The 16,862-nt window shown below is 45.5% G+C and overlaps 1 protein-coding gene across 1 annotated transcript in view; it reads right to left on the bottom strand.

Annotated features, from left to right (window-relative positions):
- NRXN3 (neurexin 3) overlaps positions 1 to 16,862 on the bottom strand; it is a 1,439,365-nt gene that overhangs the window by 1,341,244 nt on the left and 81,259 nt on the right. The gene's annotated exons all lie outside the window — the stretch shown is intronic.

Genomic DNA, 16,862 nt, shown 5'->3' with positions numbered 1-16,862 from the left:
AACCTCAGTTTCCTCATCTCTAAAACGGGGATAACACCTACCCCATTGAATTATGAGACAAATAATATATGGAAACCACTTACCATCCCAGCACCCTTTTGGCCCCCTCCACAAAAACCCTCGGCTACACCACCTTCCTTTGATATCTCCTTCTCTCACCTCCTACCAGCCAAGCATAGGAGCCAGGGAGGTCTGACATTTTTACCTATGAGGAGATCATGGGCTTTCGATAGACTAAGTCCATAACCAGCCCATGACAGCTCTCAAATCCAGCCAGGGGCTCCTGATTCCAGGCTGAATCTCCCCAGCCCTAGGGGCTGAGGCCTTGGCAGTCCAGTTTGGTGGTGAAGACAATACACGGACAGAGTCACCACACACAGAATCAGCCAAGCTCTCTGGGAGTCCTAAAGAAGAAATGAGCGGCTCATACTCACCTGACCTTTTGTTATCTGGAAATAGAAATATTGGGGGCAAGGGGCGTGGGCGGGGGCAGATTTTGGCAACAGCTTAGAAAGTAGTTATACATCATCTTATCTCTATTTGGAGCTCTGTTCTCATCCAGGGAGTGACTTGGTAAAACACTGCTTGGGATAACACACAGGACACATCTCAGCCCCAGGCAGTGTGCCTGGAGAAACGTACAATATCAAAAGAAAGAAAGCAGATAAAACTGAAAAATCATAGGGAGGATTTATAGCCGAGTTTGCTCACAGGCAGGTAAATTCACTAGGCTCCCTGAGCTCTTTCTTTTTCTTCCTCCTTTGATGTTTTAAAACACATAAGACTGTTGTTTTAAATCGTCCCCATAAAACATCGCCTGCTATAGGAGCTGCAATCAGGGATTCTCCTGGCATGAGCATTTGTCACCGAGCTCGTAATTCACAGCAATTCATAAACTTTTTCAAAATGCTGTGAACGTAACTTCAGGGGGTTAATAAAACAGCTTTCTCCTCCTCGACTTCCTTCCATTGATAACGTATTCAAATTGTAATTGCCGGTAATGTGCACCCTCTATCACATTACTGCTCACGCCCCATGCACTCTCCCACACCATCCATCACCCTGGCTGTCAGCAAAGTCCTCCTTCCCGCCCTGCACACAAAAATGTGACTGCTTCTCTTCTCACATCTAGTGGACAAACCCTGGCCCACATGCCACCCTCTCCAACCCACTCCCACTGGTGTCCTAGATGGAGGATCCCACTGTCTCCCGCCCACTTGGTGGCAGGCATTTAGTCTCAGGGCTATCCTGAGACTAAACCAACCACATGTCTCCTAGCATGGGGGTTTGTTGGGTTAGGTGGTTAGGGCAGAGTTATCTGAGCATGTGCAGACAGTGCAGGAAGAGTGCAAGGTTCTCCTGGGTGAGGTAGGGTATTGGATGGATCACAGATTTAAAAGTCAGAAGACCTCATCTCATCCCAGCTGTATTGTGAACTCTGCGTGAACAGGGGTAAGCCACTTAACCTCTCTGAGCCTGTTTCCTCACCTAGAAAATGGAGGCCATGATACCTGCCCTGCCTATTCCCCAGGACCACCGCAACTGTTTCAAGGAGTGAATGAGATTATTTCTGAGGCTGACTCTGACTCACACAGAGTCTGACATTTCCCTCCAATTTTTCCCCAATGGAAAGAGCAAGTTATCATGTGAGTTCTTGAGGCAAGCCTGGAACCAGAGAACCAGGTGGCGATGGAGGTCATGAAGGTGGGACCCATCTTTTAGGAGAAGATAAAAAGGATATTAGAATTAGTCCAATAGCTTGGTGTTGGGCAGATAAGCATCTGATTCTTGTGACCGCAAGATGACAAAAGCAGAGGTCAAGGCTGCAGCCGGGGACCAACCAGTGGCCCTGTGGCCTGCTGGGCACTGGGACACTAATGCATCTGACGATGCCCATTTTCTCCACTGCCCCTGCTTCAGATCTCAGTGTGCGTCGGCAGTTTCAGAGCCTTGTACTGAGCCAGCACCAAGGACCTCTCCTCCCCTGAGCATCGCCCCTCAAGCTCCCAGTCTTACTGAAGTCACAGCTGTTAGCGGCCCTCCCATAGGAAAACACCCCCAGCTTCTCAGAAGTTCTATGTTCACAACCCACCCCAGGCCCTGCCAAGTTACAGAATAAGCACAACACTCAGAACCTGTCCCCAGGGATCTGATAGCACAGAAAAGCAGCATCTTTGCTCCCCAAGGTTCTTTCAAGTCTCAACTGCCCGCTGCCGCCCCCCCCCCCCCCCCCCCGCCGACCCCAGCACCCCCCTCTGTCTTGTTAAAATTCCCTCCAACAAGTGGCAGCAGGAGGTTTGCCCAGCAGGTGGCTGAATGTAACTGAGAAGAGGGAAGGGAAATCTCAGAGATTGCCAAGAGACCTCCCAGGTCTCCCATCATCTCCTAATGGGTTCCTCTTTATAACACGTGGGGGAAACCAACTGGTTTCCCTCACCCATCCAGGCTGACAAGCGGCAATAAAAGGGTGGGGGGAGGCTGGACGGACAAGTCTCTAAATGCCTCAGTTAAGCCTCTGGCCCTTTGCCTGAGCCCCAGGGAGCCCCTAGTCCCTTAGGAAGAGGCAGGTGTAGGAAAACGCTCTTTTCTGCAGCTGCTACCACTTACCACAAACCATTTATTTCATCTTCTTAGCAAGCGCAAAGTGTATCCAATCCACCGACTGCCTTCTCCAAATCTTAAGACTTAGCATTCTCTGGTAGGACTTCCTCCCGAAAGAGATTGCCTTCCTCGTGCGATTTACATTAGCAGGGAGTCTGTTATTAGCTTGATATTTTATCTCTGACACTGTGAGAAATATTGGTGCCATAAACCCGGGTGCCCTTAGTAAAAGCTGAACTACTCGGCAAAAGCTAATAAAGTGAGGAAGGATGACAGCAATTGGCTATGAATACCTAAGCACCAAATACAACAGCTGCCCTGCTAGGCTGGGCCACAGGCACGCGCACGTGCACACGCACTGGCTCCAGAGCACGCACACACACGCCCTCCGTCCGTATCACGTTCCCTAGAGATTGCCACAATTCCCTTTTCCTTACTTCTTTCCCAATTCAGTGCTCTACGTTCTAAGAGTCTAATATGTTTATTCCTGGGAACTGGGGGATGCAGGCTTTTTAAACCATGCCAAGTCCTTGGTGGACTGGCTCTCACACTTCAGAAGGCACAGGAAACGCCTGGGGAGCTTGCTAAGGATTCAGATTCCCAGCCCCGACCCCTCCGGAGATTCTGAGAGCCGGGTGGAGTCTGGGAACCTGCATTTGTAGGAAGCATCCACAGGAGGTCCAAGGGACCAGACTTTGGTGAACGCTATATTAGCAGGAACGCAGCGGGCAGGATGACAAGCAGGGCCCTGTCCCTGCACCACCGTTGAGTGAAGAGTGGACTTCAGAACGAGGCAAGGCTGACTCAGTCCCCGTTTCAGAAGATTTGGTTATCCAAGTGCACCCAAAGGCCTCAGGTCAAAGCAGCCACACCAGAGCAGCAGCTTCTGCCATCCTGGCTTCTGGGTATGTGCCTGATGTGCAGGAGGAAGAGAGGATGCTTGCTCGGTTATATTAAACAGCATGTGCTGTCAGTGAGTGGACACGCCCAAAGGAATTTTAATAAAGTCAGCATCTCCTTCTCTGGCTTTGGCTCCCTATTTAAGGAACTTTGCCATGTGAGAGAATCCTAAATGCAGTAGCTGGGGGTAAATGCTGATTGGTACACTTGGCACACGTTGGTTGAGAGACTCCAATATGCCCCGAGGTAGGAATGTTGGGTGTGGTTCCCAGGATTATCGTCACCCACCATCTGCTTCTGGTTGTGAATAATGAAAAGAACACAAAACCACAAGCTGGACAAGCAGTAAACTACATGGCATGTGTCGACGTTTTCAACAAGTGCTTCTTTGCCCAGTGGTGAGGCTGGAAGGAGAGAGGGATGGGATCCACTGTGTTGCAGAGCGAGCCTGCTTGGAGCCAAAGGGACGGTGTAATGCAGTGGTTTTCAACCCTGGCTACATAGTGGAATGATCTGAGGAATTAAAAAAATAGCAGTAACCGCCAACCCTAGAGATCCCAACCCTGTGATCTGGCATGGGGCCGGGCACAGGTATTTTTTCAGTGTTCCTCAGCTGATTCTTATGTCCAGCTAGAGTGAAGCATCACCGCCTAGCAGAACTTCCAGGGACTTGAAAGCTGTGTGCTCAGGCTTTGCTGCAATCAAACCTCCTGGGGAGCTTTACAATATATTGATGCTGGGGTCGCACGGCCAGAGATTCGGAATAATTGGTCTGGACACTTTTAAAATCTCCCAGGTGATTGCAGTGTGCAGCCACAGTGGAGAACCGGTGGCTGGAAGAGGTTTCGTGCTGACAGCTGCCTGTCCTTTATCGATGGTTTTAACCAGAGTGATCGGTGGGAAGTACTGGATTTTGAATCAAGAGACTGAATTTAAGACTGAGCTTTGTCACAAACTTGCAGTGGGAACTTGGGCAAGTCATTAACACTCTGAGCCTCAGCTTCCTTCAGATTCCATCTCACAGAACTGGTGTAAGTATTAAATAAAATCATTTGAAAGCACTCTAAAAATAGTGACCTGCTATATAAATATTGCTTTACCCTTTCTTAGCCCAAAATCAGTTTCTACAGGGTTTATATCTCAGCAGGAAGGGAGAGCATGTGCTATGAGGAAGAGGGCCCCATGGGCAGATAATAATGACAACAATGATGCTTGAATGTGGAAAATGTGTTTTTCCACCATTCTTTAATTTGCTTTCACCCTAGATAGAACTGTGGGATTATGATCTCATATTAGAGAAGAGGAAACCAAGGCTCAGAAACTTCCTAGGGGGGGTTCATGAGAGCATCACCCAAATAGCAGAAACAAAATTCAACTTGGTTCTGCTGATTTGAGACCCCAAGGTTTTCTCATTAGACCAAGGGTTCTCAACCTTTACTGTGTAACAGATTGTTGGACCCCACCCCCAGAGTTTCTGATACAGCACGTCTAGAGTGGGGCTCTTGAAATCTGCATTTCTAACAGTTCCAAGGTCATACTGCTGGTCCAGTGACCACATTTTGGGAACCACTGAACTACACCAAACTTTCTTTGGTGGTAGAGAATTGCCCCACAGAATGAAACACCTATGGCTGTGGCAAAAAAAGGAGGCAAGGAGGAAATGGGGAAAGAAATGGACAATCTAAATGTTATTAACTGCTTCCTTTTTTTAAGCACATAAAGAAACAGGCCCAGTGAAGTAAAACCTGTTTTCAAAGACACAAGTGCTCACTACATCAGGGAAGGGAGACTGGAAAGGGCTCCTAAAAGCTGAAGAAAATACCAGGAAAGGCTTGGGTGCTGTGGACTCCCGAATAATTAAGAACCCAGGCTCTAGAGGGTTTGAACCTCAGTACATTAGGCATGTGACTTCAGACAAGTCAATACAACTCTCTAAACCACAATTTAATTATCTGTAAAACTGAGAAAACAATAGTACCTGGCTCACAGGATTGCTGTGAGAGCATTTAATAAGATAATGAATATGAAAGACATAATTTACTTGACATGTATTAAGCACCTAATAAATGCTGGCTGTTATTTATAATCATTATTGTTACTTCTATCACCATACTAACCACTGTCACCATCAGCAAGTGCCAACTGAGCGCCTAATTGTGTAGAATGCCATGAAATGTGGCCCTAACAAGCATTTCCCCACCTGTACCAAAAGCAATGCTTTATGCTTGTGTCACTTGTAGCTGTGCCTTCTATCTCAAGTTTAAGTGAAATAAAATGGATATTCCTTTGAGACTCTTCTAACTGCCTTTGAGTTCAGTGGCGATATGTTGTGTTGTCACCAAATCATTACTGTGGGAATTGATCATCTGAGAGCTCCCTGACTTTCTCCCTCACTCTCTCTATCCTGGTGTGCCTGGAACTGTTCCAGTTTTAGCACTGAAAGTCCAAAATCCCAGGCTATCTCTCTGGCCCAGGCAAATAGGACAGTTGATCAGGCTACCTCCCTTTCACACACCTGAATACTCTTTAGTGAGATGACTATTTTAATTCTCAACATTAGCAAGCATACTTGAAAGGTGGAGAGCAAGGTGAGGACCAGCTCTCCTGCGCTAAACAAAAGCATAAGTGAGTTATAGCCTCAACTTTCCTGTTCCAGGATCCTCTCCTCCTATTCCCCTCCCAGAGAGATCCTAAATACATTTTTTCTGGGATATAAAGGCTTTTTATCAGCCTGAAAGGATTCTTAGTTCAGAGAATTTGCATTTCAATAGAGAACCAAATATTAGCTGAAGACTTAAAGTAATTATAAGCGTAAAAAGTTTTCTACTTGAGAGTGAGGAATTTAGGGCAATCCTTTCTGAACCTCTGAAGTCGTAAACTTCTAGTACAGAGGATACAAGTCTTCCCTTCCTTGTACCACGGATTCTTATTAGAGAAGGGAGCACATCAGAATCATCATGCTCAGGGGTTGGCAAATCACAGCCTGCAGCAGGGCAAATCCTGTCCACTGTCTATTTTTGTCAATAAAGTTTTATTTGAACGCAGCCATGCTCCACTACACTCCTCTCCTGATACAACACCAGAGTTGAGTAGTTGCAATAGAAAACCTGTGATCTGCAAAGCCAAAATTATTTTCTATCTGGGCTTTTACAGACCAAGCTTCTCACTATTCAAAGTGTGGTCCATGGATCAGCAAACACATCACCTGGGCACTTGTTATAAAGACAGAATCTCGGGTCCTACCCCAAACTTTCTAGAGCGAAATCTGCAGTTTTAACAAAACGCCCAGGTGATATGTGTGCACATTAAAGTTGGAGATGCACTGACCTAGGGGACTTTTCAAAATATCCATGCCTTAGACTCAGATTCTGGACACCAATTCAGTCCTACAGCCCCTACCCACACTCCATGAGTATTTCTTCCTTGGAAAGCCACTATTACCGTAGGGTAGGGTTGTGAGATAAAATATAAACTGTCCAGTTAAACTTGAATCTCTGAAAAACAACAGAGTTTTTGAGTTTAAGTTTTTACCAAATATTTCATGGGATATACTTTAAAGAAAAAAAAATTATTTATCTGAAATTCAGACTTAACTGGGCATCGTGTATTTTTATGTGCTAAATCTTGCAACCTAGAAAGTAGGGTTTCAATAATTTGCTAGAACAGCTCACAGGACTCAGGAAAACACTTTACTTACTATTATCAGTTTATTATAAAGGATACAACTCAGAAATAGCCAAATGGAAGAGATGCAGAGGGCAAGATATGAGGTCCTGTCCTCCCTTCTTCAGACCTGACTAATCCCCATTAGTCCTGCAAGGCTTGACTCAAGCGTGCATCCACTGTACTGGAGGCCCCCTTCCTTGCTCCTGTGATGCCAGTGTGTGCCTCTGTCACTGCCATCATGGCACTTCTGATGCCATTTGCTTGTTTGCCTGTCCCTCTCTACAGCCTAAGTTACCAGAGGGCAGAGACCTTGTCATGTCTGCCTGCACAGCTCTCAGCACTTAACCCAGTAACTGGCACATGGCAGGCCCCCAATACGTGTTTGCTGGCTGGCTGGCTGCCTGGATGGATGGCTGGATGGATGGATGGATGAGTGGAGAGTTGGACAGGTCGATGGATGGAATGGATGGATGAGCAGTGAGATGGACAGGTGGACAGGTGGAGGGAGGGATAGATGGATGGATGGATAGATGGAGGTTCCATTACATAGGCATGATTGATTAAGTCATTGGCCATTGGTGATTAACTCAATCTTCACCCCCTCTCTCCTTGGTGATTGGGAAATGGGGTTAAAAGTTCCAACCATCTAATCACACGGTTGATTCTTCTGGCAACCAGCACTGGCCCTTAAGCTATCTAGGGGCCCATCAAGAGTCATCTTATTAGCACAAACTCAGGTATGTTGAAAGGGGCTTTCTGTGAATAACAAAAGATGCTCCTCTTGCCCCTGTCATTCAGGAAATTCCAAGGCTTTCAAAAGTTCTAGTGCCAGGAATTGGGGATGAAGACCAAATATGTATTTCTCATTTTGATTTCTTATGTCACAATATCGCACTTCCTATGGCAATTTCCCTACAATTTGTCCCATCCCTTTGTGTACATGCCACTTCTCCCATCAAGAGATATAGTCTATTTCCCTTCCACATGAATCCAGGCTGGCCTTGAGATTTACTTTGTCCAATAGGAAGTAGCATAAATGACGCCATGACAATTACAGGCCTAGCCCTTAAGAAGCCTGACAATTTCCACTTTATTCTCTTGGAACCCAACCACCACGCTATAAGGAAGTACAGGCTATCCTTCTAGAGAGAGGGGCCACGTGAAGAGGCCCTGGAAGACAAGAAGCCACATGGAGGAGAACTGAGGCCCCAGATGTGTGAGAGAGACCTTCTTGATCTTCTAGTCCAGCCTATCTGCCAGATGAATGCAGCTGTACAAGTGACCCCAGCAACAGAACTTCAGGAAGAACTGCTAGGTCAATGCACAGAATCACAGGAAATAACAAATCATTACTGTAAGCAATCTTTTTGTTACACAGCAGTAAATAACTGATACACTTCCCCTGCCCCAAATTAGACACTTGGCTTCACTCCCAAGAGTCCTGTCCTGTAAGGCTTTATCTAGTAAACATAATAGCCATCTTCAAATCTAAAAGCCTAAGAAAGACTGTACAGGTCCTCTTGGGACAAGATGACCCTTCTAGCCTCCATTCACCATCTTGGAGTTTGCAATTCTGTTGTCTGCCAAGATGGTGGCTGGTTTTCTCAGTTCCCCTTTGGGCTTGTAGCTGCAAACCAAGCTTTCGATGAGCTAATATTTCCAAGGCATGCTTCTCTCCCAGGAACCAGTACAATCTATTTGATGAGACCTGCTTTCTAAGCCATGAGTAGCATTCTTTGTTGCCATCTCTTCAACCTCTCTGCCTCCATAAATTTAAGCTGTTGACAGAATACAACCTGTTGTCTTCTTAGTTACTGAAGATTCTGGGTTAAAAGGAGGAGTCTAAAATCTCTCTTCCCATCTCCCTTTGTGGGCACTTCTCCATTTCACTGTTCTTCATCTACGTTTCCCTTCTTTGGAAACTCCAGAAAACTTGCCTGTTAGCATCCTCATTAAGCAAATCCCTAGCACTGAAGTCTGGAGCCAATATGACTGCATAACTATATTTACTTTTATCTGGAATCTCAGCATCCGGGAAACTCATCTTAAGGGCCTACATGTGTGCAGAGCAGAGATCAGCTGGGCTCTCCTCTCTGCCAGCAATTTAAAAGAGGCAATCCATTCTTGACTCCAAAGAAATGGGCAGCCCTATTTGTCCACCCAACTCCAAAGCTATTTTTTTTCTCCTCACATAAAATGGCTGGAAGAATCCTCTATCAAAGAAGAAGTGATCAAGATCTGCTGACACCCTTCCCAACCTCACACCCTCAGATACAGTCAACGCCTTACGTGCACCTTATCTCAAGGGTCCCAGTTCTCTTATCTTCTTACCACTGATCGAGTCTGCTTGTTACAGTGCTGTGGAATGGTGCAAAGGCCAGGCTTTGGAATAGCCGAAACCTAAATTTGTATCCCATCTGCTTACTAGCTTTGAGTCTTTGGGCAAGATTCTAAATTTCTCTGAGCCTCAGTTTCTTTATCTGTTAAATTGAGGAAACAGTGTCTGCTTCGCATGGGACAATATGCTGTAAAGACCTGGCACAGTGCCTAGTATGTATGAAGATTCAAAAATGATACATCCCTCTCCCCTTCAACTTCTACAACTAGGGTTGGGACAAAAGACTCCCCATACAATTAGTCTATTTGCCCTGATAGGCATCCTTGCTGGATGAGAAAAGCAATTTGTTATGGCCAATCAGGCCATAATCTTTCCTTTTCTTTGAGAGGCAGTGTGGTCCAATACAAAAAGCAAAGAATACAAAGTCAGGAGCTCTAGGTCCCAGACTCCGCCTAACTATTTCCACTGCCTTGCACAAATTGCTCAACCTCCCAAAAACAGAATTTCCTCATCTCTAAAATAAGGGAAATAAAACCACCATAAAGCTTCCTTCAAGTGTTTAACTGTGAAGTCAAAGATTTTAATCTAAAAGTTTAACCTAAAAGTCTCAATGACTGTATTTTCCTGGGCCTGGGTTCTGCTCCCATTTCTTTTTAAATCTAATGCACTCCTGAGTTGATTAGTCCTTGCACTTCCACTGTGGCTTACTTTACCCATTTTTGGAGTGCCAGCAAGTTTTGTGCCACTCTGTGCCCTCTCAGTCTGTTATTTCCAGTCCTGCACTGGCCATGATGTGGCCCTGGGTGTGTAGCAACTTCCAGGTTCACTGAGAAGGAAGGTCCCCATTTCCCCACCTGCAACCACAGGCCCAACAAAGGGGGTTCTAGTCTCCCAATGACTTCAAGGCAGCTCCATCAAATAGGAATGTCTGCAACGATGTTCCATGATTCCTCACTGTCCATTACATAGCCACTAACTACATGTGGTTATAAGCACTTGAAATGTGACTAACAAGACCAGGGAACTGAAATTTAAATTTTCTTTCATAAATAGCCACATGTGGCTAATGACTACTGTATTACATGGTGCAGCTTTAAGGGAAATGTTACAGAGAAGCAGCTTAAAGGGCAGAGCTGGTGGGAATCACAAACATGTCTGCAGACGACATTAACTCTGCTGGGAATGATTTATTCTTTGGGGGCAGAGACGTCTGGCTCCCTCTTAGCAATAACAACTTAACCACCAAGGGGAGGAGAGAAATATACAATACCTGCCCCCACTCTCCATTCACCCCCAGGTACTCACCCGTCCAGTTACCTCCCACTGGGTACTCTGAAGTCACCAAGTTCCAAGAGAGTCTAAGCTGGGTCAGAAAGGACCCTCAGGATCTTAGAATTTGACTGTGAGCCCATCTTCCCACACACTTCATTGCCCCAAACATTCCCTATTCATTTATTTAACTCTCAATGCTCTGAACAAAGGAAGTTAAAAAATAAAGACCCCAACCTCCTAGGAGAATAATCTCAATACTACGTACCATGGCCTTTGCAGGGCTTCAGGAGCATAGAATAAATTAGGATGCTTGAGTGAGAGAAATTTTGTTTAGATCTTAAGTCTTTAGAGAAAATCTCCAGTGCTCTGCCTAAGACAGGGTTGGACAGCCTTTGCAATCCCAGGCAGACCCTGTGCATGGGCACACAGCCACCAGTCGATTAAAGACTGCCTGGCTCCCTCCCCATGATGGAGGCAGGAAGCTGTCCCTAAGCCCAGGTCAGCATGCACTTTATCATCCTCAGCTGCTTTGCCTTCCTTCTGCCCATGCTCTCCCCATTGCCTTCCCTTTCTCTCATAACCCCCATCACCTCCTTCACTAACTATCATTGGTGCTTACAGCCCAACAAGACCCACAACCAGAATGAGTGACGAGCACTTTGCTCCAGGACCCCAGAATTTAGAGGGTGTGAAAATGGGTGGTATCCCTGAGCTCAAGGTCAAAGACAGAGGTCATGCACTTCCCTCTATACAATCAGGGAACCCACCATCTCCCTCTTCCGTTTGGTTCTTTGCTCTTCACTCCCATGTATGTCCATTGTAATGACAGCATATTTGATACCTGTCCCCAGAAGTGAAAATTATAGCAAGCTAAAACTTCACATCTCAGGATACCACTGATGCAGACACCAGATGGAGAAAAGTCAGGGTTTAGACTGAATTCCAGAAAATTCTCAGAAGTTAGAAAGTCTATAAAATTGAAGCAGCGCTTGGCTGTAAACATATACATGACGCAAACACCACCGAAATGTGCACATGGGGAGATGGAGGCACATAGGGTTGAATGACTTGCCTTAACCCTAGCAGAAAGCCATTGTCCCAGTGCAGTGCATCATATCCAACGGGATGCTGTCCCCTTGGCCATCTCCCCAAAAAGTAGTCTCACAGCAGGACAGATAAGAGGGAGCCCGGGGTGGTCATATGCAGATATTTGCCCCTTAGCATTAATTAAAGTGTTTAGGATAGCCAGGAACTGAAAGGGCACACTACCTGTTGCATCTCTATTTTCAAGAGTCGCCTCAGACAAGTCACTCAGCTTCCACAGGCTCTTCCTTTCCTCCTCATCTGTACAATGAGGGAGGAGTGGAAGACCTCTGCACACATGCCGAGCACACACTTGCTAACTTGAAGCCTGGAATTGTCTTAGAGCTTCAGAGACGGGATTCCTTCTGTGACCATAAACGTAGACCCAGAAGCCTCCTAGAACAGAAGCTTCTAAAGAGCAGGGTCTTGGTCTTACTCATCCCTGTTTACTCTAAGTGCCTAGAACAGCACTGGAGCAAAGCAGACGCTGAGTAAACACTTACTAAATAAATGAACATATTTAAGTCTCTTTGCTGCATTCTAAAATACCAGCTCAAACTCAGGCCTAGGAAAGCAGGCACAGCTTAAAGTCAATGAAGGACCAAGGACTCGTGAGAAAAGGCAGCTACTGGCAAAGGGGTAATTAACACATTAAGGACAATCAGACCCAATCAAAGAACCCAGAGCCTCACCCACAACTCCAAGTAAAAGCAGGGTAATTCTCTAAAGTCTGGTCTCTAGAACTACCCACACTTTATTTATTTATATAAAACAAAGAAACAAAAGTGCTACATTAAATGCAGGCACCTGGGCCCCCAAACCAGACGTGTTGAACCAGACTTTGGGAGAGGGGGCCCAGGAACCTGATTTTAACTTGCCTCCCCAGTGATTCTGAGGAACTCTGGATTTTGAAGACCATAGCTGCAAAGCACATTCTCCTGAGTCTACTTTGTGGAGTCCCTTTTTAAAATGGAAAGCTAGAAGGCTTTTGTGAACCCAGGCAAAACCTTCAGAGCTGGAGTTCTGGTTACCTTGGCGACAATCTCTCTAGGCCCGTTAGCCTCACCTGATTGCCTGCACCTTCTCCAATGGTTCCCAGATTTCCATTTCATGGAACTGGAGACAGGGCTTTCCGTGGAGAGAGGTTTCAGTCTCTGAAATCATTTCTGTCATGATCCAGAGACCTCTAGACCCCAAGAGCCTCATGTAACACTTCCCCTTTGTGCTTAGCAAACTAAAGGAGGTGGGGTAGGGAGGGAGGAAAGCAGGCTATGGCTGCCTTCCTTTAGCCTCGGGGCTATTGTAAACTGTTTAATGAATGCTCTCCTTTTACTTTATTGGTGAGTTGAGGCTTTTGAACTAATGATATCTATCCATAATCAATCAATAAGTTATTATTAAACATCCACCAGGAGCAAGGCTCTAAAAGATGAGAGTGATAGAAAGAGGAGCGGAGGTAGTTTAGGCAGAGTTTTTACCCTCAAAGTCTTTACAATCTAGCTTGAGAAAGAAGATATCAACGTATGAAAAGATAACTAACGTAGAAGAGCTGACAAACTGCCTAAGGACCATAGACAATGGGTGGAACTCGCACTTTTCCTATCAAAACCTAAAATAGAAAAGGAGAGAAAAGAAATGCAACAGCCTTGGGTTTTTTTAAGGGAGCTATTGGCCACCGCTTGGCATTGCCCAATTATTTTTATCATTTCAAGTGTAGACTCGAGATTAGAAGAGTATTTTCTGAAACTCAAAAGGAATTTGAAGAGAAAGAAATTGAGTGTTTCAAATCAGGAACTCCGTGGGACCGTGCTGGTCCAGGAAACAGTGGTCTCGAGGTGAGAACCTGTAAGGAAACCTCACATGCTTATTTGAGTGAGGGCTATCCAGTGGGCCAGTGGGGGTCCTGAGAAGGCTCCCACCCTCTGCCGACCACCAGCTCACCTCCCCCTTTCTGTTCCCTTCATGCAGAGTGATTCTCTGGGTTACTCTCTGGCATTTAATGTCGGTGAAAATGCCCATTGCTCTCTCTGACCCTAGTAGGTGCTTCAACAAATGTTAGCGGAATCTGAATGTCCCCTTGAAAAAGGGATCTCTTCTGAGACAGGCAAACTCGGTGTCCATCTCACTCCAACAGGGACAAAGAAATAGGACTCCCCAAGTCCTATCTGTTCCCCCAGAAGCCCTGAATTAACAAACCTTCCCTCTGTCGTTCATTCAGGCAGTGGTCTGTAACCTTCCTAAATCCCCCACCTTGTTAGTTAGACGTTTTTAAACACATATTCTCAATAAGTGTAAACTTATTTTATAAACTGTAACCACACAGTAAGCATATCATAAAATAAATACACTCATACACACAAAACACAAACATTTTAAGACAAAATCAGAGAGAAATAGAAATTCTAGCATGTTCCTCCTAACATCCCAGTGAATCATCTTGCAACCTCCTGGGGAGCAGATCCTCCACTCTGAAGACACCTGAATCCAACCAGGCATAAACCTCAGATAGGCAGACAAATTAGAAGGCAGGTATTGGCAGAGGCTACACCTAAATCTACTCGGAGGGAATATGAATTCTGTCAAAGGCAGAAAAATCTTACTGAAAAGAAGTGATTCTAGCAAGAGTCTTGGCTTGAATTGCCAACTGTATGCCGATGACTCTCAAATTTATATCTCCAGCCCAACACTCTTCCCTGAACTTCAACCTCAAACCCAACTGCCTCCTCAATATTTCCCTTTGGATGTTAAATCCAAATTTGAGCATCTCAGACTTAACATGACTCTGCTAGACTCCTGCTCTTTCCTCCTAAACCATTTCCTCCCCCAGTCTTCCATCTCTGTCAAGGGCTACACATTCCTTCCTATAGCTCAGGACAAATGCCTTGGAGTGGTCACTGGTCCCTCTCTTGTCACATTCCACATCCGATCCAAGAGCAAAACCCGTTGGCTCTACCTTCCAAATAAACCCAGAATATGCCCACTCCGACCTCCACTGCTACCACCCTGGGTCAAACCACCCTCAGCTCTTACCTGGGAGGCTCCTCAACATTCTCCTTGATTCCACCCTACCTCCTACAGATTGTCCACACAGCAGCCCAAAGGATCCTATTAAAATATAAGTGAGAGTCTCTACTCAAAACCTTCCATTGCCCTGCATTTCTCTCAGAGTAAAAGCCAAAGTCCTCACAGTGGCCATCAGGGTCTATAAGATATGACCCCCTCTACCTCCTGACCTACCACCTATTTCTCTCCCTCACATTTACCCTGCTTCCAGCACACAGGCCTCCTGGCTGTTCCTAAATGTGTCAGGAGAGCTTTCACCTCAGAGCCTTTGCCAAATTACTCCCCCTGCCTTGACCACTCTCCACACCAACTCCTGATCTGTATGTTCACTCCTACGTAGTCTTCATTCAAATATCACATTCTCAGTGAGGTCTCTCTAACTACCTTATATAAAATTGTGTTCCATCCCTCACCCACACTCCCAATCCACCTTTCCCTAATCTGTTTTTTTCCTATAGCACATATCACCTTCTAACACGTTATCTATCAGCCATCTATCTATGTATCTATCCAATGTATTTGTGATTATTCTTTGTTGTACTTCCCTTCCCCTTTAGAACATAAGACCCATAATGGGCAGGAATGTTTTTCTTGGCCTTATTCTTTGACTTATCCCCCAATGCTTAGAATGGTGCCCAGCACATAGCAGGTACTCAATAAATTGCTACTGAATTTGGACTTGGAAGCCACAGTGCAAATCCCACAAGGCACTGACCTCAGAGGCCTCCCCTACCGTGTGCTAGCCAATAATTCCTCCCCCTGCACCTGGCTAGATGACCGGCCTCCCTCCAGACCTACAGAACTTATCGGAGTCCAAGACCCTGCCAATCTAATGCTTAACAGTCCAGGGAGAAATAGTCCTGCCTTAGATTTGGATGCTCTCCAGCAACAACTAGATTAGCACCTGCAAATTTATCCAGGGGCAAAATCAAGAAGCATAATCTCTGGAAAGGCCCAGCATAGTAAAGTTACTAATGAAGCTGTACACAATCTCATTGGCACACAGGCCGCTGGCACAGTAACTGTGTTATCCTTACTTCTGATTAAAGCTGTCCTGGGGAGCTCTCCATTTCATAGCCAGCTTGGCTTTACAAGTAGGTAGACAAAGGCCACATGAAGAAAAAGGAGGAAATGTTCAGAAATTTATAACTTGTGATACCAAGAAGGGACTAGAACCAGAAATTTCACCTTGAGAGATTCATTCCTCTAGGTTGCAATTAGTTTTCAGTCCTCCAAAGTTGCCTCTAAAAGGTTGTAGGTATTAAGCTTCAGATGATGATACTTAAAGCCTTTGTCAGCCAGGGCCATGGAAGGGGTGGTGTGACAGCAAATTGAGAGCACAATTCTGAGAGAATGTGGCATGGGATGGAGGCCTGAGGCAGAGAGGAAAACAGTGATAGGGGAGGAAGAAAGGAATTAAAGGGAAATAAAGGAAAAAAAACATTTATTGAGGGCTTGCTGGTGCCAGGTTTTCTGCCACCTGCTTTACATACACTAACTCATTTACTTCTAAAACACTGTGGTGAGGTCCTCATTATTACCCCCATTTTAGAAGAGGAAACTAGGCTCAGAGAGGTTAAATGACTTGCTCAATCACACAGCTGATAAGGCTAGAGCCAGGGCTCTCACTTCAGGTCAGCTTAGATCTAAAGTTCATGGTCATTTCTCAACATCACACTCCAGAGATAGATAACACTCAGCCATCTCATGGTTCTCCCTCTAATTGGCCTTGCTGGCAATAATTAAGTAGCCCTTGTTTTAAGGAAGTCTGTAGTACTATATGCTAATTGATGGGCAGCACAGTGAAATTCTGGAGCTCAAGGTAAAATTATTTTAATATGGAGTAAATAAGCACTCATGTTCAGATACACCATATGATAACAGCTCACCCTCTGCATGACCTGCCATCTCCAGCATGTCAATCATCACCCTTCAGGTG

The sequence above is a fragment of the Equus quagga genome, chromosome 20 (genome assembly GCF_021613505.1).
Source record: "Equus quagga isolate Etosha38 chromosome 20, UCLA_HA_Equagga_1.0, whole genome shotgun sequence".
Taxonomy (NCBI): domain Eukaryota; kingdom Metazoa; phylum Chordata; class Mammalia; order Perissodactyla; family Equidae; genus Equus; species Equus quagga.
Note: the sequence above shows the minus strand (reverse complement) of the source record. Positions and strands in the feature narration are given on the sequence as shown.